The sequence below is a fragment of the Monodelphis domestica genome, chromosome 7 (genome assembly GCF_027887165.1).
Source record: "Monodelphis domestica isolate mMonDom1 chromosome 7, mMonDom1.pri, whole genome shotgun sequence".
Taxonomy (NCBI): Eukaryota; Metazoa; Chordata; class Mammalia; order Didelphimorphia; family Didelphidae; genus Monodelphis; species Monodelphis domestica.
In genome coordinates, this window is record NC_077233.1 from 53,151,366 (window position 1) to 53,172,915 (window position 21,550).

General features: G+C 40.4%; 1 protein-coding gene across 10 annotated transcripts in view; it reads left to right on the plus strand.

Annotated features, from left to right (window-relative positions):
- The window catches only part of ATP2B2 (ATPase plasma membrane Ca2+ transporting 2), a 591,738-nt gene that overhangs the window by 189,520 nt on the left and 380,668 nt on the right, over positions 1-21,550 (plus strand). Inside the window, exon 1 of one of the 10 annotated variants that reach the window (XM_056804644.1) lies at positions 10,314-10,476. The exons of the other annotated variants lie outside the window; for them this stretch is intronic. The gene's annotated coding sequence lies outside the window, so the exon portion shown is untranslated. Of the gene's footprint in view, positions 1-10,313; positions 10,477-21,550 lie in introns of those variants that run through there. 10 annotated transcript variants of the gene reach the window in all.

Genomic DNA, 21,550 nt, shown 5'->3' on the forward strand with positions numbered 1-21,550 from the left:
TTAAATTAACTCTCTCTCTCTCTCTCTCTCTCTCTCTCTCTCTCTCTCTCTCTCTCTCTCTCTTTCTCTCTCTCTCTCTCCCCACCCCCTCTCTCCTTCCCTTAATTCCTTCTCTCTTTATTAATTAAAATCTCCATAAATCCCCAGCTGACTTGTGTATTTTCATTTTTGGGAATTTCCCATGGTGACCACTTATTTAGATTTTAAGTCAAAACACTAAAATTATCCTTACAGTTTTGGCGTTTACACCACCCAGCTGCCCCAAATAATGATATCTTTTAGACTTTTTACCTTTAATTTTACCTTTAATTACCTTAAGTGAATTGTGAGCTGTGAATGATTGTGTATGTGTAGGGGGCTTGTATTTGAGGGCCCTTAAAGGCTTTTCTCTCTCTAATTCTATGAACTTATGAAACTTAAAAAGGGGCTATTTTTTTGGCATAGACCCAGGGAACTCATAATGTAGAAACTCCTTCCAGCAATGGAGGCCAGCAATTCCTCTGTAACTTATTGTTCTAGAAAGTTGCCTGGGAGAACTATCAGGTAAAATGACTTGGTCCCAAATACTTGATGTGTCTGTGTCAGAGGTAAGACTTGAATAAACCCAGGACTTTCTAACTTCAAGGCAGAGAAGTTAGCTGTTTTTTTCTTGTTCCTACAGCTAATGCTATTATTATAATACTATTACTCCTACTATTAATTCTACTGGTCAGTAGACTTAGATGTAAGATTTAAATTAATATCCAATACTTCATGTATTATATATTATAAAGTTTATTATATAACAAAACAGAGCCACATGACTAAGTTTTTCTACCTGCTCAAAAAGCCTACTCCACCAAAGCCTCGACAGGAAGACAAGAGAGTGAAAGACAGAACTCCACAGAATTTATATCCTGTCTATGTCAGCACATAACAATAGGAAGAGAGTGGGGTTCTGGGAATCATAGTTTTTTTAGGGTAACAGATTCTAATTACACAATTCCCCTGGGATCCTTTGGGAGACTAGTCTCCTCAATGGATCATATAAACATAATATTGCAATAATTTGGGAATAAAAGGGAAAAAGAACAAAAGCAATGATTGCTAGGCACATTGACAAAAAAACAATTAGGAGGTAGTCCCCTTTGGCATAACAATGTACACTCAAAACAAATGCATTCAACCCCCAACAGTTCAATTTCAATACATCCCAAAAGTTCATTATAGCTCATCTTTCGGTGCAGTGTCAGTTTACTGCAGGCATCTCCATGGTGCCTTCTCCAAGTAGTTCACTTCATGAATTCTGGGACATAGCAAGTTTCTTATCCTAAAATTACTCTCAAAGAAGAAAAACTTTGATAAAACTAAAATTTTTTTGAGAATTATACAATCCCTCCTGAGGAGGGTATTGACAAACACATGGATCAATTAAGGAGACATTAATTTCCACTAAGAAAATAGTTTAAAAAAACAGTAGTGTAGCAGCTAATTTAAGAAAACCTTTTGAGTCTAAAATGTCACCAAGAATCTAGATCATTCTGGTGGAGGGGTAGAGTAAGCTGAAGAGTTACAAATAGAAAAAACCATACAGAAGCCACGAGGCTACCTGGGTAATAATCTCTTCTTGAGAGCCATCCAGAGATGCCACATCCCCTAAGAAAACCTTCCCACCTCCCAGATGAGACTGTAACAGCCAAATAGGGCATGATTTTTATGTCTCATCCATTACATTTTTATAAATGTGGAGATGGGGATTATAATAGTGCTACAGCACTTCACTTCAGCTACTAAATGGATCCTTACAAACAACTCAAAGATACAATGTTATTTTTTCCAGTCCAGTCATATGGGGAGGTTCAAATAAAGACAATGTAATAGCACATATAGCTAATTGTCAAAACATAGTAACATAAAGTGACACAGTGTAACAGAACTTAACAAACAAAATAAAATCTTAAAACAAGCAATCAGCAAATACAATATATGTGACAGGATACAGGCACTGTATTCAAGAGTCCTTTTTTCCAATTCTTATACAGAAACTTTCATAAAACAATGGAGTCTGAAAACCCTTAAAAAACTTACCTCCAGACTCTTTAAAGTTTTTTTCCACTCCCTAGGGTCATTATCCATCTAGTTTCCTTTGGTCACACCTCTGGGATCTCCCATAGTGAGGGAGAATTCCGCACTGAGAGCATAGTGTGGAGAAATTTCATTTGGGATGTGGTACAGAGACTAGGCAGGCCAGAATGGCAAGAGGGTGTAGGGAGATGAATCTCTCCCCTGAATTTTCAAGATAATCACAAGGACCAGAGCACCCAGGAATAGCAGGAAGAAAAGACATCCTAAAACTGGGAACTGTTTGAGATAGGTAATGCCTGACAGCTCTTTCATAAGTGGGCCATGTTTGAAATTCTACTTCCTGTCTATAGTTTAGAAGAGTAACCTTCCTTCCCCTCCCCCCAGGAGTAAAAAATGCCAGGGAACCACTTGCTTCCCCTGCCATGTGAACAGGGAGTTAAGAAGGTAGAAGCATCTCTTCAGGTAAAAGCCCTTTAAGGAGGCTAATTATTGCCTAAGAGAAACATATCCAGGCTTACAAAGCCAGCAGCTAGCAAGCATACAGGTGTTGGCAATGTAAGGGAAAGAGGGATTTATACTTTCCCAGCTCCCTTGAGAGTGGCTCCAAGGACTCCCATCTTGTGTGTTCCAAAGATGCAGCAATCAGCAGCAGCAGGCAGCAGCAGTGGCTCAGCAAGGACCACTCAGGCAATTAGGGAGGTAGGCAAGATCAGCAGCAGCAGGAAAAAAAAAACTACAAAGAGAGGCCACAATGAGAGAAACATGGTTTCTTTTCAAAGTATGTACTTGGAGAGAATTAAAGGTTCTAAACCCTACTTCTGTGGTTGCCATGAATGTAAGATTTAAATGAATGTCCCAAACTTTAAGTATATTTTATAAAGTTTATTATCTAACAAAATAGAACCATATGACTAAGTTTTTCTACCTGCTCAAGAAGCTTGCAGCACCAGAGTTGCAACAGGAAGACAAGAGAGCAAGAGATGGAACTCCACAGAATTTATATCCTGTCTACATCAGCACATAACAACAGGAAGAGAGTGGGGTGGAATCATAATTTTTTTTTAGGGTAACAGATTCTAATTACACACAGAACATTAAGCATCAATGAACAATTGTAGAATAGTGATTTGTTCCAAGACTGGTTCTGTTTGGATTCCATCAAATAAGATGGAAAGATAAAAAAATACAGTACTAATTATCAATATAAATAGTGTCTTAACGTTTGATTATTGTGTATTATCTCATTTTTAATTTAATTTTTTTCATTTTTTTATTGTCATGCAACACACTCTTCCATATTGGTCATTGTTATAACAGTAAAGTCACACATGACCAGAACTGCCAAATAAAACCATAAATGTCCTAATATGAAAGATGACTCCAACAGCTCTTTCTCTGGAGGTGGAGAGCCTTCCCTATCATGTCTTTCAGGATTGTCTCAGATCAGTGCATTGCTGTATTCATTTTTTTAAAAGCCCTTGTTGACACCAAGTGTTGGTTCCAAGGCAGAAGGGTAGTAAGGGTTAGGCAATGGTGACCAAGTGCCTTGCCCAGGGTCACATAGCTAGGGAGTGTCTGAGGCTAGATTGGAACCCAGAACCTCCTTCTCTAGACCTGACTCTCAATCCACTAAGCCACCTAGATCCTCCTGTATTATCCCATTTTGACCTTCCCAATAATCCTGTGAATGAGGTGCTATTATTATTCTAATCTTCCAGATCAGGGAACTGATGCTCAAAAAGATTCTGTTTTTTCCCCATGGGCTGGCAGATAGCTAATATCAGAACCAGAACTCAGACCCTCTCCTTCTGATGCCGAAACCACTGCATTCTTCATCCTATAATGCCACCTTTCACAGAGGAGGACCTCAGGGACAGAAGTAGTTCAGCAGAGGCTCCTTCCTGCTGGGGATCTGGCATTTGGTCAGTGAGAAGCCCAAGGTCCCCTCCTGCTCCAAAGCTGTGATCCTTAGACCAAATGCTGGGGGTTGCTCCATGGAAAGGTTATTTTCAGTGCTTTTTTGCTGGATGCTTTACAAACAGAAACTCACTTCTGGAGCACAGAGTAGACTAGACAAGAATGCTGGAGTTGGAAGCAACTTTGAATTTTGAGTTCAAATCCCTCATTTTACATTTTACACAGATTGGATGACTTGGCCAAAGGCACGTTGGTGGTAAATTATTTAAAATAAAAATAAAAATTCCTCAGGTTGGCATTGAAAACCTTTTACTATCTGACTCTTTCCAAGTTTATTTTACATGGTATATATTGTAGCCAAATAGAGTTATTTGTAATTTTCTAAACTCAGTGTGCCATCCCCTATTTCTATGCCTTTGAAAGGAATGAATTGTCTGCTCATCTTTTAGAATTCTGCACTTTCTTCAAGGCTCAGTCCATGTGGCTTCTCCTATGGGAGAGCTTTCTAATCCTGCAGGCTCTTAGAGTCTCTCCCTCTTCAGGTGATCTCCTACTAAATGCTTATCTTTTTTACATCCTATATCATTCCTGTAGATTAAGCACCTTGAGAGGAGACTGGATTTTCTTCTGCCTTTGTGTTTTCTGGCCATAACACAGTGCCTTGTACATGGCTGCCATTTTTTTTTACCTTTACCTTCTGTTTTAGAATTGATTCGAGTATCACTTCCAAGGCAGAAGAGTGATAAGGGCTAGACTTTGGCATTAAGTGACTTGCCCAAGGTCACATAGCTAGAAAGTATTTGAAACCAGATTTGAACCAAGAGTCTCCCATCTTCAGGCCCGGTTCTCTATCCACTGAGCCACTGAGTTGTCTCCATAGTTGGCACTTAATATGTGCTTGTTGGATTGGATTGAATGGAAATTTTTGAAGATCTTCAGCTACTTCTAAAGCAGGAGAAGAATTTTAGTCTTCCTCAACTAATATAACTTTTCTCAGGATTGGGGAGAGAAGATGGCACCCAGGAAGAGTAATATGGTAGTATTGCTGGCCATGCTTATGGATTATGAATTGTTACTAGTTTACTTTGTTCTTGAGACAAGAATATAAATGGGCACCTTCTACCCTCAGTTCAAATGGCATGGCATGCTATATAGAGGATACATTTCCTATGCCCCATGGCAAGTGCCTCATGGCATTAACCCAGTTTGGCCCCAGGTAGACATACAATGATGGGGAAAGTTCAGGAAATTCTTTTGCTGAATTCTATTTCTTGATAACTGTTGAGACTATATTATATGTACCTGTGTATGTATTTCTGCATGCATATGATTAAGCATTTAATAGGAATATTACTTAGGGGCAGCTAGGTGGCTTGGTGGTTTGAGTGCCATGGCTACAGTTAAGAGATCCTGAGTTCAAATCTGGCCTCAGACATTTCCTATCTGTATGACTCTGGGTAAGTCATTTAATATTAGCTGCCTAACCCTTACCACTCTTTTGCCTTGAAATCAGTATACTGTATTGAATCTAAGGGAAGATAAAGATATTAAAAATATGAATATTACTTTACATCTTTGGAACTCTGCAATATTATTTAATTAATGAAGTAAGCTGCTGTCTTTTGTTTTTTTATATCATAGCTATTTGGGGTATTATTCCCATCTGCCTTGAGACACCCCTTGTAAAAAAAGAAAACGGTAAGTCAGGTCAGTTGGTACACAATCACTGACAAATTGGATATAGCAGCTCCCACTTTATTATGTTATTATTATTATTAACATGATTATTCTCTTACTTCTGCTTGATTCTCTCTACATCTGCTCATAAGAGTCTTTTCATGGTTCTCTGAATCCATCCCTCATGTTTGTTGTTATGGCACAGTAATATTCCATCAGATTCATGTTACGATTTGTAGCGACCTCATCTATCTAGAATATGACCAAGAACTAGAAAATATGAATTAGCCAACCCTCTCCCCTAGCAGCTAGCACTTTGCCCTCTAAGGCTATCCCTGTCCTTCCTCGTATATTATGCATATCTATTAGATGTGTTTAATTATTTACATGTTGTTATCTAGATCCCCATTAGACTATCAGCTCTTTGAATTCCCATTTCTTAGCACTGTACCTGGAACATCATAAGGATTTAGGAAATGCTTGTTGATGGATTAATTGATTATTATAAATTCCCTTTTCCCACATCCCCATTCTTTACCTTACTCATAAGGAAACTCCTTCAGCCCTCTCTCAGGATCTAATTACTCATACTTTAAAAACAATTGCATTAAATCTAGCTAGTTTTTTTTTTCCCCTTAGACCTGGAGTCAGGAGGACCTGGGTTCAAATAGGACCTCAAACATTTCCTAGTTATGTGACCCTGGGCAAGTCACTTGAACTTGCTTGCCTAACCCTTATTGTTTGTGAGGCAAAAAGTAAGGTTTTTTTTTTTATTTTTAATCCTATTAGAAGGGTGATATTCAGTGTAGAATATCAGCTTTCTTTACCCCATTAGGCCTTGAGAACATTTCTATTTCATCTCAAAGGAATTTCTGATTGTACCCTGAAAGAAACTTTCAGGAAACGATTTTCCATAAGGAGAGAGGCCAGAAATAAGAGGAGCGCTATGTCACTGAGGTCACAACCATAAGGGTATGTGGTTCTCAGGTAGAGAATCAAAGTAATAATATTCAAGATCATGAGAGTCTAGTGGGAGAAGGGACCTGGAGTTTGAATCTTGCCTCTTCTAAATTTCTGCTACTTTCTGGTTATCTTCTATGCCGTGTCTCTTCAATCCTGCTTTTTCTTCTGATCTTGAACTATAGGCAACTCTTTGAGGATAGTCCCCCCCCCCTTTCAATCCTTCCAGATAGATAAAGACCCTCACTGGGCTGCTCTCTGTCCATCTTGTATCCTCTGATATCTAGGAGGTGCCCTTCCTATTTTCTGTCTCTTTCCTTCACTTTTTATTTTAAGGTCAATAAACATTCATGAAATAGCACAATTGTTCTTGGAGAGGACATGTTGATCAATCACCCAATGGTTTCCTCTGACTTCCCTGTCCAACACACCTTCCCTTTCCAGCCATCACTGCCCCTTGTGGGTTATCTCCTCCTATTACAGTGATAGTTCCTTACGATCAGAGACCATAATGCAGTTTCTGTATTTGTGTCCTCAGTCCTTTTTATAATGCCCAATAAATTCTCATTCAATCATTTGCTCATTCATTCCACTTACTGGCTGTGGGTCCTTGGGTAAACCACTTCTCCTGTCTAGACCTCAGTTTACTCTTCTCTAAAAAGGGAGTAGGGCTAAATGACTCTGACTTGCCTCCCAACTCAATCATATGATTCTATAAAGTGGCTAAAGAAATTACCACACTTTTGGGGACAAAAATACCTACAAACAAAATCATTTGATTACCACCTTCTGTTTCCACATTGTCCTTGTGTTCACTTCACAAGTGGACTAGAGTAGCCTGTGGGAATTTATTATGTGGATTTAAAACAAGGTAAAATTGGATTATGCTGTATTTATAATACAGACAACAGGTAAAGTTGGATTAGATATCTACTGAGATTTTGTGGTGGGGATATTTTAATTGAGGACAGCTAGGTGATACAGTGGATAGGGTGCCAGCCCTGGAGTCAGAAGGAGCCAAGTTCAAATCTGGCCTCAGGCACCGTGACCCTAGGCAAGTTATTTAACATCATTTGCCTCAGTTTTCGCCTTTGCAAAATTAAATGGAGGAGGAAATGGCAAACCACTCCAGTATCTTTGCTAAGAAAACTCCAAAAGGGGCCACCAAGAGTTAGATTTGACCGAAAAAAAATGACACAAAAACATTTTAACTCGACCATCACAAACTCACTACTCAGGCTGCTTTGAAACCCTTTAAGTCATTTTAGTCCACACTGAATCCCTTCCTTCAGATATAATCAAATGAACTTTAACAATAAGGCTTTGTAAAGGCCATGTCAGATTGAGAAAAGTGGGTGATTCTTCTTCGTTAGCAGTGAAAAATAGGTTCTATCTGAAATCTAAAAAAGGTATAGTTTTGTCAACTTGCCAATGATAACAAGCCCTTTGGTCTAATTCTGAGATCAGTAGAAATAATACAGGACTTGGAGGTTAGAAGGGTTGGTTCTAGACCTGGCTTAGCTGCTAACTTTGGGTTACAATGTGCCATTTTGAAAAGCTTATTGGATTTGGAATCAAAGCCTACTTTAGATTCTGGTTCTACAGCTTCATGTGTGACCTTAGATGAATCATCTACCTGAGGCCCAGAGAGATTTCCTTATTTGCAATTGAAGGTGTTGTAATTAGATGTCTAAGATAGTTTTAAATGCTATGAATTCCCTGATCTCTCCAAAATCATTGGTCTTCTCTTGCCTCAGTTTTCCTCTTTTGCAGAATGAGGCTGTTGGGATTGATGGTCTCAGAAGTCCCTTTCAGCCCCCGGACTCTTGGTCATATGCTTTATTAGGTGTGCCAAACATACCTCTTAGTTTCAGACACAGACAGGCCATTTTCCCTCTGAGAGCCTTTCCTCTAGGGCTTGAAAATTTTGCTGTGGACTGCACTTATGCTTTTGAATGGGCATTCTTTCATTCTTTCTACTTCTATCTGGAATATCTGGTGTATCATTTTTTAAAAACAAATTAGTGTTTGATTAATTTAGCCTAGGAACTTTAAGCACCTTGGTGATGACTTAGTCTAACTCACTCATTTTGTTGATAAAGAAGGTCCAGAGAGAGAAATGACTTACTGAAGGTAACACAGTGACTAACTTAGCATCAGGATTATAAACTATGTCTTCTGACTCCAAAACTAGCTCTTTTCAGACTGATTCTCTATGAGGCAGAGAACATTTGGAGTTCTGGTTATCCGTAGGGATCTTGGTGGGACTTGGTGGCCAGAGCTGGGAATTGTCTAATTCTACTTCACTAGACCCTGGAACCCAGAGGCTTCTCAGTGATGATCTCTTGGGTGAAGAAACCAGAGTGTTCTTGTGAATTCTTTAGTAAGGGTCCAGAGCCAATGTGATATCTCTTCATGGGAGGGATAACAGGAACTCTTTCTCCATACTGGCCCTCATTGTTTATTGTTTCCTTTACTTATCATCCTCTTTAGGGTAGAAAGAATCCTCCTTTATTGGCCCTGAATAGGATTCTTCCTTCTGCCCCTCAGTTTTGTTGTTGTTCCTCAGAAGCAGGAGGAAGTAATAAGCTCCCCTAAACCACAGAGTCTACACTGATATCTGTCAAGGGTGCAGGGGGAGAGGAAGTTGGACTACATGCTCTCTGAGGTCTTTTTTACTTAATGAGAGCCTGTGATTTTATGACCTTTTCCCTTCCTTCTACTATGGGAGTCTTCCTATAATCTTCATCCTTAGTCATTGCCAATTATGATTGAAGCTCCCTTCCTTGTCCCCACCTCCTCCCTTCTATTCCCTCACCTTTCTGCCACCTGAAATGCCAGTTTTCTCCTATTTCCAGCCCGTCTTCCATTGCCATCCATCTCAGTCCTTTCCCTCCAGAGATCTTGGGTCACTCTCCTCAACCTTCCATGGTGCCGTCTGGAATTCTAGTCCTTTTGTTATTATATTGCCCTTCCTAAAGGATATGTGTCCTTCTCCCCTTTCTTGAAATTTACTTGTACCTATTTTGCATTTCAATTTCAACATACATATTATTTGCTCCCAAAAGACTGTAAGCCTCCTGAGGGCAGGGACTGCCTTTGTTTTTATGTCTCTAACACTTGGCTCAGTGTCTGGCACATGGTATCAATAAGAACCTGATAACTGAATCTTTATTGAGTTGAACTGGATTGAATTCATGATTCTTAGCAGTGTATTCATGATTAATAATGCAACAATAATAACAACATACAATTTCTAAAGCACTTTAAGTTTTATGAATAATAGTAAGAACTGATGGGGAATAACTGGTTAATAGTAATAATAATAGCACTTTAAAGTTTACAAATTGCTCTTTAGCTGCATTATTTCATTTGAGCCTTACAGTAACTCAGGTGTGTGTTACAGGCATTTTCATAGATGAGGAAAACTGAGTCTCAGAGACATTAAAGAGCTTGCTCATGGTCTCACCTCTAGTAAGTGTCCGAGGTGGGATTCCATATTCCTTACTTTTATATGTGATGCCAAAGGCGTTTTCCTCATAGCAGCTCTATGATGAAGGTTAAGATGTATCATTTTGTTCCCATTTTATAGACTGAGTGGGGGAGAGCTGAGGTTCTGGGAAGGTTAGTGCCTTGACCTTGGTCATGCAGATAAGTGTCAGAGCTGGATTCTGAGCCAGCTGCTTAATCATAGAACTGGAACTAAAACTCTGGACTGGAGCCCCTTTCCTCCCAGTAGCCATTCTCCAACACCATTTTGATGAGGCTCCTGGGATGGTCTAAGAGCCCCATGTCTGGGGGTTCATTTATCTCTCGTCCTCATTTCAGAGAGGAATTATTCTGGGAGTGGATCCAGAGGTAGGTGAATATGAAATGGGAGTGGAGGGGAGGGGAGGGGGCCAGGAAGAACAGTTGGAGCTAAGTGACCATCAAGAAAAAGACTTGAAGAAAATCAGAATGTACAAGTGCAGAGGGAATGTGGCCATGAGAAGAGAGATGTGAGTAGGGAGCGGGAGCTGTCTATAAATACTATATGCAGAGGGGTATAATAAATAGGGCAGTTATGTATGTTAGTCATTGAGGTCAGAACAAGAAGTAATAGCCTTTCACTGAAAAAAAAAAGCATACTAGATAGAAGTTGAGAACTATTAAAAAAATATAGGTGAGTGAAGCAGGCAACTGCTCACGGAGGACATGGAATTGGTGGTCAAGGTGAGAGAAAGATGGTAAAGGATTTTTTATGGAAGAAAGCCATAGAGTTTTATAGTAGGAAGGACCTGAAAACATAGAATGTTAGTGCTAGAAAGGACTTAAGGGCACAGAATTTTAGAGCAAAGGGAAACACGAGAATACATGGGCTATCAAAGCTGAAAGGGGCCTTAGAACATAGAATTTTAGAGCAGAAAAAGATCTAAGAACATAGTGGGTCAGAGGCAGAGGGGTCCTTAGATGTACTCTAATCCAATTTCCTTGTTTTAAGAGAAATAAACTGTTTTTACAGAGAGGAAGTGACTTATTTAAAATGACCCAAATGGTCAGTGACAGAGCTGGGCCTTAAACTCTGGTTCACAACTCATTTGCTTCCAAGCACTTCCTGGGCTTTCTCTGAGTAGTTCTGCTTTATTCAGGTTCTTGGAATCCTGGGTGTCTAGAATGGTTCCTTTTAATAGGGTGGCTTTCATCCTTTTGTGTATACCCTTTAAAGAGGCTGAGTTGGAGACCGTTGACCACTGAACATGTATTGAGCACTTATTATGAACTAGATGCTGTGCTAAGTGCTGGGTATGCAAAGGAAGCCCAAAAGATGGTCCCTGCTCTTGGGGAGCTCACATCCTAGTGGGAGAAGACCACTTACAACCAACATATATCTGAACATTTAAGATATATACAGAAGTCTTAGAAAGAAGATGGTAGCAATGGAGGATTGTGGGAGGACAAAGAAAGGCTCCTTGCAGAAACTGGGACATAAGATGAGATAGTTTGTCAAATTCTAGAGCTCAGAAGGGTGTTTAGTTCATCTAGTTAAGCCCCTCTATTTTATAGAGGACAAGATGGAGCCTTAGATAGGCAAAGGCTTGCCAATAGGAGTGCCAACGCTGAGATTAAAATTCAGATGTGAGCCCATAACCAACTGGTGCTCAAATATTCCCATTTGCAAATGGTAGATTGGAGTCTCTAAAGATCACATGAGAGATGACTGGCCTTGTCTGTTAACCAAGACACTTTAAACACTGGCCTTTTGATTCTCCTAATTCCAGCATAGCCACTTTACTCGTTTTGCTATGGATCAATGTGACCCAGCCTGGAATTATTCTTAGTATAAATAGTCATGGTGAAATGGATCTGAATAAGTGGTTATGCTATTTCTCATTTACTTAAGATGCTTTGGATGATTCCTCTGGGTAGTAGTGGTGGAGCTGACCTTTGTTATTTGTTATTCCTGGCTTGAGGGTAGATGGGTGAAGGATGGGTATGACCTATAAGCCTGAATGAGGTGGGTCTGTACTAATCAGGTCTCTGAAGAAGCATGCCAAAATTTGTGCCCTCAATGAGCATAAGTGCTCTTTTAATGTGGCACCTTCCCATCATGCCTCCTGTTCTTCAATGGGATCCTAGATCTAATATTCCTAATAACAATAGCTAATATTTATGTGGGCTCACAAAGTGAAATTCACATGTCAACTCATTTGATCCTCAGAACAATTTTGGGAGGTGGGTAAGCCTAATAATAGGTGAGGTTATTATTATTCCCATTTTACAGATAAAGAAACTGAGAACTAGGGAGTGAAACTATTGTATTTCCCCTCAAGGTACATAGGTAATAAGGGTCAGAACCAAATTTGAATTCAGGTTCTGACTTCGAGGTTAGAGGTCTTTCTTCTGTTCCATGCTGCTTCCTTTTTCAGAACTGCCTTCAGAGACCATTCACCAAACACACTGAACAACCAGTGCTTACTTTCTAGTTTACCTTGATGCAGATGCAAAGCAGGATGACCAGCTTCATCCATACTCTCTGTTAATTGGATTGGGCCCTTATTGGCTTTTATCTGTCTCTGGAAATTAAATCCTTGGAAGATGGTATTTTGGCAAGTGATGATATTCTGCGTCTAGTATTCCTTTTCTCTCCCAACCCCAAATACCCCAAACTCTAAAAGACATTCCCCTCCAAGTGATTTTTTCACAATATCTTGAGGCTGGTAGGAATGCATCAGTTACTTTCCAAGGTGATAGGTGGTGGCTACTGCTTTGAAGAGAAGTCATTTATTTGAATGTGTGAATGCTAGTTTGTTTCCAACAACTGTTACTGAGTCCACTATAGGGTCTTCATCACTGATGGCAGATATCAATTCTCTGAAGAAAGATTTAGGTTTTGCAGATAGACAAAAGCCATTTGGAGTCAATTAGTAAGATTTGCCTAAAGATGATAGAGGAATACCAAAAATTGCTGAGGGTTACAAGACTAGTTAGTGGTATAATCTTCAGGAGGCAATGAGGTAAAATGAATGAAGCACTTGGCTTTGAATGCCTCCTCTGACACTACTATTGTGACCTTGGTCAAGTCACCTAATTTCTCTGGACCTCAGCTTCTTTAGATCATGTCAGAGAATATAGGGGTGACATGGTAATTCCATTCCATGTCATTGAAAATTCCATTTTGGATATAAGGAGGTTGGGGAGATCCTTATATGGGGAAAGTACTTGTTGGAATTATGTATTTAGGGTAATGAGTCTATAGTCTACTTCCTCTGTGGTAACCTCACCAACTTCAGTTGGCCTTTGAATCTTCTTCTAGCATCTTTTGGCTACACCATCTTCACCAAACGTGACACACCAATGGCTTTTGTCCATCTTCCAAGCCAAATATTTCCCCAGAAGATGGAATTACCATTCTTGGGGATAAATCCTGCTCCCCACCCCCAAATGCCTCAGACCCTGGACCTTTGGGGCTGTATCAGAGGGGATTTTAGCCCACCCCTCAAAGCCAGTACTCTGCAGGCTCATTTTTGTCTCTGCTTTTGCTGTTCTTGGTTCCCCCCACTCTTGATATGCCTTCTCCCCTCTCATCTTTCATGGTTGTTGTATCCCCTTCTCTGTGAAGTCTTAGGGAGAGCTTCAGTTCACCATTACTGTTCTTTTCTCCCAACCTCAATAGTAATTCAGAGCCTTCATGGTACTTGACTGTGTTATGTCTGCTCTACTGTTCCACAGAGAGAGTAAGTGGGTGGAAAGCTGGGCTTTAAGTCAGAACGACTTGGGTTCACATTCTATCTTTGGTACTAGCTGTGTGACTCTGGGTAAGTCACTTTAATTGCCAGGTACACAAATGACAAGAAATGCTCCAACATTTTAGGTGCTTCCTATGTGGCAAAAGCTCTGCTAAGAAATGGGGATAGAAATGAAAAGTTGAGACAATCCCTTCTCTCGTGTAGTTTATATGCTTTTATTTTCTCTTTGGTTTTGAATTCTCTCCCTCCCCCCAACCCTTTCTCTACCCATTGAGAAAGCAAGAAATACCAACTCATTACCAATAGGAAATTGTGCAAAATGTAGGTCAAATGGGCATTGGAGATTGAGACAGTACAAAGAGAGGAGTTTCAGAGAGGGCGAATGTTAGACCCATTGGTCCTAAGGCTAGAGCTACAGAGGGAACAACAGAGGTTTAAGTTTTTTTAAGACACTTTTATAGACAGCTGCTCCTTTGGGTGTAAGGGATAATAGGGGAGGGAGATGGAGAAAGCCTAGTGGTGTGCCTGAGGCAGTTTCCTAGAACTTATCTCCCAAAGCATTAATAGGATTAAAATGATAATAATAATTATTATAATAGCTAACATGTACATGGCACTTATTATGTGCCAAGCACTGTGCTAAATACAGTTATTTTCTCATTTGATGCCAAGGTGCTATTGGGGATGGGAAGAAGGTGCTATTATCATCCCCATTTTACAGTTGAGGAAACTTGAGGCACATAGAGGGTAAGTGAATTGTCCAGGATTAATCAGCACATAAATGTTGGAGGGTGCATTGAATTGGAGTCTCCAGGCTTAGGGCTCTATTTCCTCTACCACCTAGCTGCCCCATTTGCATTAGTGAAGAGAGTTTGCACACTGGGACTTCTCCAGGTCAATAAACTCAGTTTATCAGTGAGTGATAGGTCTTTTTCCTTTCATGTCTCATTTAATAATAATTTCATATGGATACAAAACCTAATTATCCATTTTAGTTTATAAGTTCCTTGATAGCAGAGGCAACATCTTAAATATGTCTGTTATTTATATAATGCTTGAGAGCTTTTAAGTCCTTTTATGTTCATTATCTCATTTGAATTCTCATCATATGAGATTGGTACTGTGAGCATTATTATTGCCATTTGATAGATATGGAAACTGAGGCTAAGAGACTTTAATTTACCAAGAATTGAATAGCTAGTAAATGATGGAAATGAAATTTGAACCCTTGTTTTTCCTGATTCCTAAGGAGCTTGTTTTATACTTTAATACCTCTGAGAAAATGTATGTATATGTATGTCTATATTTGCATGTGTATGTATATATTTTTATATGTCCATAGTTTCTAGTATAAAACTGGATGCTCAAAAATACTAAAAATAACATTGATCTAGAAGGGAGCTTAGTAAAGATCTCTTCAGTGGCTAGCTAGGTGGCTTAGTGGATGGAGTACCAGTCCTGGAGTCAGGAGAACCTGGGTTCAAATATGGCTCAGACACTTTCTAGAAATATGACTTTGGGCAAGTCACTTAACCCCAAATGCTACCCTTGTTGTATTGATTCTAAGTCAGAAGGCAAGGATTTAACAAAAAAAGATTCTTTTATGCCAGAGGTGTCAGAGGTGTGGGGTCTTATAATACGTCTGAACGCAGACCTAACCAGATGAAAAGGTGGTTGGGAAATATTAAAAAATAAATAGAAATTTAATACACCATTCATAACCATAGAAAATATTCGATTTGAAAATTAAGTCAAAATGCAGCTTGATCCTTATGTGTGATTTAACACTCCCTGTTTCTGTTTGAGTTTGACACCCTAACCTAGACCACCGCACATCATTTTTCAGATGAAAACGAAGGCCAGCTTTCAAGCCATGGCCTTAAAAAAATTAATACCCTTTGTTTTTCTATCACTGTCATTTCCCAAGAGTCCCTCCCCCTTACCCCACCCAGCCACTCCTTGTAACAGAATTTTTTTAAAAGAAGAAAAAAAAGTAGGGCAGCAAAATGAAGTATCACATCAATTGAGTCTAATGGTATAGTCCATGTTCCATACCCATAATTCTCCACTCTCTGCAAAGGAAGGAGAGAGGGAGGGGCATTTTCTCATCTCTTCTTTGGGGCCAAGCTTGGGCTTCTTAGACACTGAGCAAGCAGCCAGCCAGTTAATGTTTGGTAAGTTGCTTCAGTGTGCCAGGCACTGGGCTATGTGCTGGGGAACCAAAGAAAGGCAAAGGTGACCCCCTGGACAGTAATGGTTCTGATGGTTTGGGGGGAAGTGGCCAGGCCAGGTGTGTGCCCATTCCCCGAGGGGGAGGACTATTGTTTAATTACAGATGGCAAATTGCCCCTGAAATATGGTCATATTCTTCCCCCTTCCTATCAAGGGAAATGTGAGGATTTTTCTTCGAAACCTCTGTGGTATTTTGCTGTCTTTTCTTTCAGCTTTGTGTCCCTGATCGATCAGAGAATTTCAGAGCTGGAGGAGACTTTAGAGAAGTCCAGCCCTGTTCCATTTTATTTGGATTTGGGTGGGAAATAACTTGGGGCTTGGGGACATCTGCAGCCTCTACATTGGAGCTAGACCTAATAAGGATTTCAGTAGACCCAGAAAAATCCATTCTGTTATGGGGGAGGGGGTTATTTCCTTCTTTCCCACTAAGGATCTGAGCAGCTGATGTACGTGGAATGAGCCAGTCCGAATTAATGATTTGAGCACTGGGAGAACACACTGGGCAAAGCTTTTGGGTTTTTTTTTGTTGTTGTTCTTTTCACACACCAGATACTTTCCTTATTGACTCAAGGTTTGGTTGACCCTGAACCCTTTTGGAGTGTGATGGATAGTAATTGCCACAGGTGCAAGATGCTGAGGGCTCCCACCTCCTTCCCCCACCTTAAAAATATTTTCCTTGGCTAATAGCCATAAGAGCACCTCATCTGCCAGATGGCACCATTTACAAATGGAGAATTTGATACTGGATTCCTATTCTGTGGCTCTGGAGAGAGATTCTCACTGGGAAGCCACCAGTATTTAAGCATGGAGGTTTCCACCTGGAAGGAGTGATTCAGTGTGGTGGTCCTGGAGCCCTGAGACATAGCCTGAGAGTAGATCTCTCTCCCTCTCCCTCTCCCTCTCCCTCCCCCATATCTCTCTCTCCCTCTCCCTCCCCCATAGCCCCCATCTCTCCCTCTCCCTCTCCCTCCCCATCTCTCTCTCTCCCTCCCCATCTCTCTGTCTCTGTCTCTCTGTCTCTGTCTGTCTCTCTCTCTGTCTCTCTGTCTCTGTCTGTCTCTCTGTTTCTCTCTCTCTCCCTCTCTCTCTCTCTCTCTCTGTCTCTCTCTCTCTCTGTCTCTCCTCTCTCCCTTGTGAGGTAGGTTGGTATGGCCCATGGTCAGTGTGGCGTGACAGTAGAGGTGATTGTCCATGTGGTTTGCTTTTAGGGGCATCAAGTAGTCCCTTCTTCCTCCACCATTTGCTCACAGCCTTCTCACTCTGATAGATCGCTTCACTACTGTGGACCTCCTGGAGCCTCTACTATGAGGAAAGTGCTGAGACCAATCATGTCCCCACCTATATTCTTCTCCAGGTTTAAGTGTGTCCTTTTCTCACTAGAGTGTAAGTGCCTTGAGGATGAGGATTATCTTTCTTTTTGCATGAATTGGTATCACTAGCACTTAGCACAGTATTTGGCACAGAGGAAATGCTTAAGAAGTGCTTGTTAGGGCAGCTGGGTGGCTTAGGGTATAGAGTACCAGTTTTGGAGTCAGGAGGACCCAGTTTCAAATGTGGCCTCAGACACTTCCTAGCTCTGTGATCCTGGGCAAGTCACATAACCTCCATTGCCTAGCCCTTACCTTTTGGATTTGGAATTGTTACTAAGACAAAATGAAAGGCTCTAAGAAAGAAAGAAAAAAACCAGAAATGCTTGTTGACTTGATTTGACCTTGCTGCTGTCATTTCCGTCTCCATCTCCTCTGGACCCTCTACACTCTACAGTTATAATTGGATACATTGATGAATCTCAGGATCTATTGCAGAGCTTGACAGATAATAAATAGGTGCTGTGCTGAGGGATTGATCAATAATGTCACTACCTGGGTTTGGAGTCTGGCCTTGAGGCATTGTGTGACCCTAGGCAGTGATGTATCCTTTTGCTTTCCTCAATTTCCTCATCTATATAATGGGAATAGTTACAGTACCTGTCTCCCAGGGTTGGTGTGAGGATCTATTGAAATATCTCAAAAGCCCCTGAGCCCTGTGCTTGACATATTGTTGAGTCATTTCAGCTGTGTCTGACTCCTCCTGTGGCAAAGATGTGACTCTGTATCTTCTACCCATTATGTGTTCTTTCCCTTTGGATACTAAGCAAAACAAATCTAAAAGGTTTACTTTACTATATACCCCAAGGCTTTATGAAGAGAATGATCCAATTGTTTATTCAGGTGTTTGTCATATCTAACTCTTCATGACCCTGTTTAGAAGCTTGTCATTTCCACCTCCAGCTCATCTTTCTGACAAAGAAACTGAGGCAAACAGGGTTAAGTGACTTGCTCAGAGTCACACAGCCAATAAGTATCTGAGGTCAGATTTGAATTCAGGTCTTTCTGACTCTAGGTGCAGTGTTGCCTTGCTGTCCCTTTTCAAAGAATTAGAGCTACCTAAAAGCAAAATAAAATACTTGGGAAGGTAACGGTCATTTACATTTAGAACCCAGGAGCTTGTTAGAATAACTGAAATTCAATTAAAATTACATTGAAGCGAGGTCAGTTTAGGTGACTTGGGGGTCTTGAGAAGGAAATGAAATAAGCATTTAAAGAGCACCTAGTGTGCCAGGCACAGTCCCAAGTGTTTCACAAAAAAAATGATCTCATTGATCCTATACCACTCTAAGAGCTGTGGGTACCCAGATTCAAACTCCAGTTTTCTGACTCTAAGCTCTATCCTTCTGCTATTCTGTGCCAGCTCTAGAGAGATCATCAGCACAGAAAGCAGACCATCAACATCAGGGCTGTTTTAGAGAATATTCATCCTTTCAACAACCTTGTGTTTAATTACTTTGTAACATTCGTAATTATTTTTAAAACCCTTACTTTCCATTTTAGAATCAAGACTATGTATTGGTTCCAAGACAGAAGAGTGCTAAGGGCTAGGCAATGAGGGCAAGTGACTTGCCCAGGGTCACACAGCTGGGCAGTCTCTGAGGCCAGATTTAACTTCCCATCTCTGGGCCTGGCTCTCAATCCACTGAGCTGCCCAGCTGCCCCCTTCTAATCATTTTTTGTCATTTGTAATTAATATTTGTAATGTTTATTAACTTTATACTGTATATATGTTATATGTATTTGTCCTTTATTTTTATACCTTGCCACATCCTTTGTTAGAATGTATACTCCTTGGAAGGAATTGTTTCATTCTTTATACTTGTATCCCCTCTACCCAGCCCTGAGTCTGGCACTTAATAAATGGTGCTTAATAAAGGAGTATCACTTAAATTCCCCTTCTGTCCTTTTCAATCTTGAATTCAATGGATCTATGTCTCAAGTCTAGTTCAGTAAATATATAAAGTCTCTTCTACCCTTCCCTGTAGAAGGGGAGAGGCAGAACGATATAGCTAGTAGAAGACTAAGTAAGGAATACCTGGGTTCAAATCCTGCCTCTTACACATAATTGTTACCTGACTGAATGAGACACAACATCTCAAAGTCCCAGGCAACTCTGTAAAATGAAGTTGTTCAGCCTTACAAAGGGCATTCCCTTTGCCAATAAAATATCAAATCTAGTCCAAGAGAAAATGTGCTGGGCCTTCAGAAATGACTATCTCCAGCACTGGCGACTTACTCAGTGTGGCTACTGCCGTCGCTGAAGGAGATTTCTGTGTCTCTACAAGTAAGTGGATTTTTGAGAATGCCCTTGATTGAACAGTCCATCACCTTTCTTCTCATGAGTCCCAGACCTTAGCTACACTGGTCTTTGGATGACAGATGACAGGTGTAGTCTGTGTCCAGGCCCCAAGATGAAAAATGCTTTTTAAAATGGTGCTCTTCTTGTCCTCAGGGAGCTCCTGCTCTTTTTTGTCTCAAGGATTTCTTCATATTTCACAGGTTCCCATGGAGAAGGTTCTCTGTAACTTGGGCCTCTCCCCAGGGTTCATTTTCCTAATTTGGAAAAGAAGGGGATTAGACTAGATGACATCTAAGGTTGGAAATAGCTCAAGACAGGAATTCAAGGAGATTTGATTTCCTTTCCTGATTCGGTCTGTAACAAGTTCCTTGCACATTTGTTCAGTCATTTTTCTGTTGTGTCTGACTCTTTTGGGGTTTTCTTGGCAAACATGCTGGAGTGGTTTGTGATTCCCTTCTCTAACTCTTTTTACAGATGAGGAAACTGAGGCAACAGGGTTAAGTGATTTTTGAAACCCTTATCTTTTGTTGTAGAATGGATTCCAAGTTGTCAGCTCTGAGGAAGAAGAGTGGTAAGGGCTGGGTAACTGGAATTAAGTGCCTTCCCAGGGTCACACAGCTAGTAAATGTCTGAGGTCAGATTTGAACTCAGGGAGATGAATCTTCCTGACACCCTATCTCTCATTGTCTCTACTGGACCACCTAGCTGCCCTCCTTGCACATAGTAGGTGCTTAATATAAATTTATCAAGTTCAACTAGTTATATGACTAAATATGTCACTGCAACTTGTTTTCTTAGGGTTTTTCTTATTTTTTTCTTAGGTTTTTTGATAGCATGGAAGGAAGGAATTCTTCCATTGTAAATTCTATGATTTTTTTTTGTACCAACAAAGGCTGCAACTAAAGAATTATACTTGGTTTCAGTGCCAAAGCTTAACAAAGACATTGGAATCCTCTAGAGGAGGAAAACCAGAATGACAGTGATTCAAGACTCTATCCTATGAAGACTGGTCAAAAGAGCAGAGGATCTTAGCCTGGAGAAGAGAAAACTTAGGGCTTATATGATCTCTCTTTAAGGGTGTAAAGAAATGATTATGAGGAAGGGGCATTAGACAGTTTGTGCTTGGGTAGAAGTTTCAAAGATCTTACTTTGGTTTGAAGTCAGTACAAATTGCCTCATAGTTAAGGCTATCCCCAAATGAAATTGGTGTCCTTGGGAGAGAGTAGTTTCCTCCCTCTGGGAGTCTCCAAGCAGAGGCTGGAGGAGTCATTTGTTGGGTTCCTCTTTGGGTATGGTTTGGATTGGGCGGCCATAGAGATCTCTTCCAACTCTTGAATTCTGAGATTAGGCAGAACTTGAAGAAATCTGTCTTTTTCCTTGTATAGAATTTCAACTCTGGATCATAGATTTAAAGCCAGAAGGGACCTGTGAACAGATGTAGAAAGTTAAGTGCCTTGCTTCAAGTATTCAGGTATTAAATCAAAAGTGGGACTTGAACCCAGGCTGACTGTAGGGACACTTCTCTTTCTGTTGCACTAAATCCTCTGCCTTGGGGACCTCTATATGCCATTCAGACTTGTACTAACAGACCAACAGTTTAGGTATCCTTTGCCCCATTCTTTACATAATGAATTAGGCATATTTTCCTACCAGAGACATCAAGACATCATCTTGTTTGTTCCCCGGTTTAGGAAGGATCAGTAATGGAAAGATAGGCGATAATTGGAACAACTAACAAGTTTGTAGCCCTTTTCCATTACTAGGCATTTTCTTCTGCATTATCTCATGGACTATTGACAATTAAC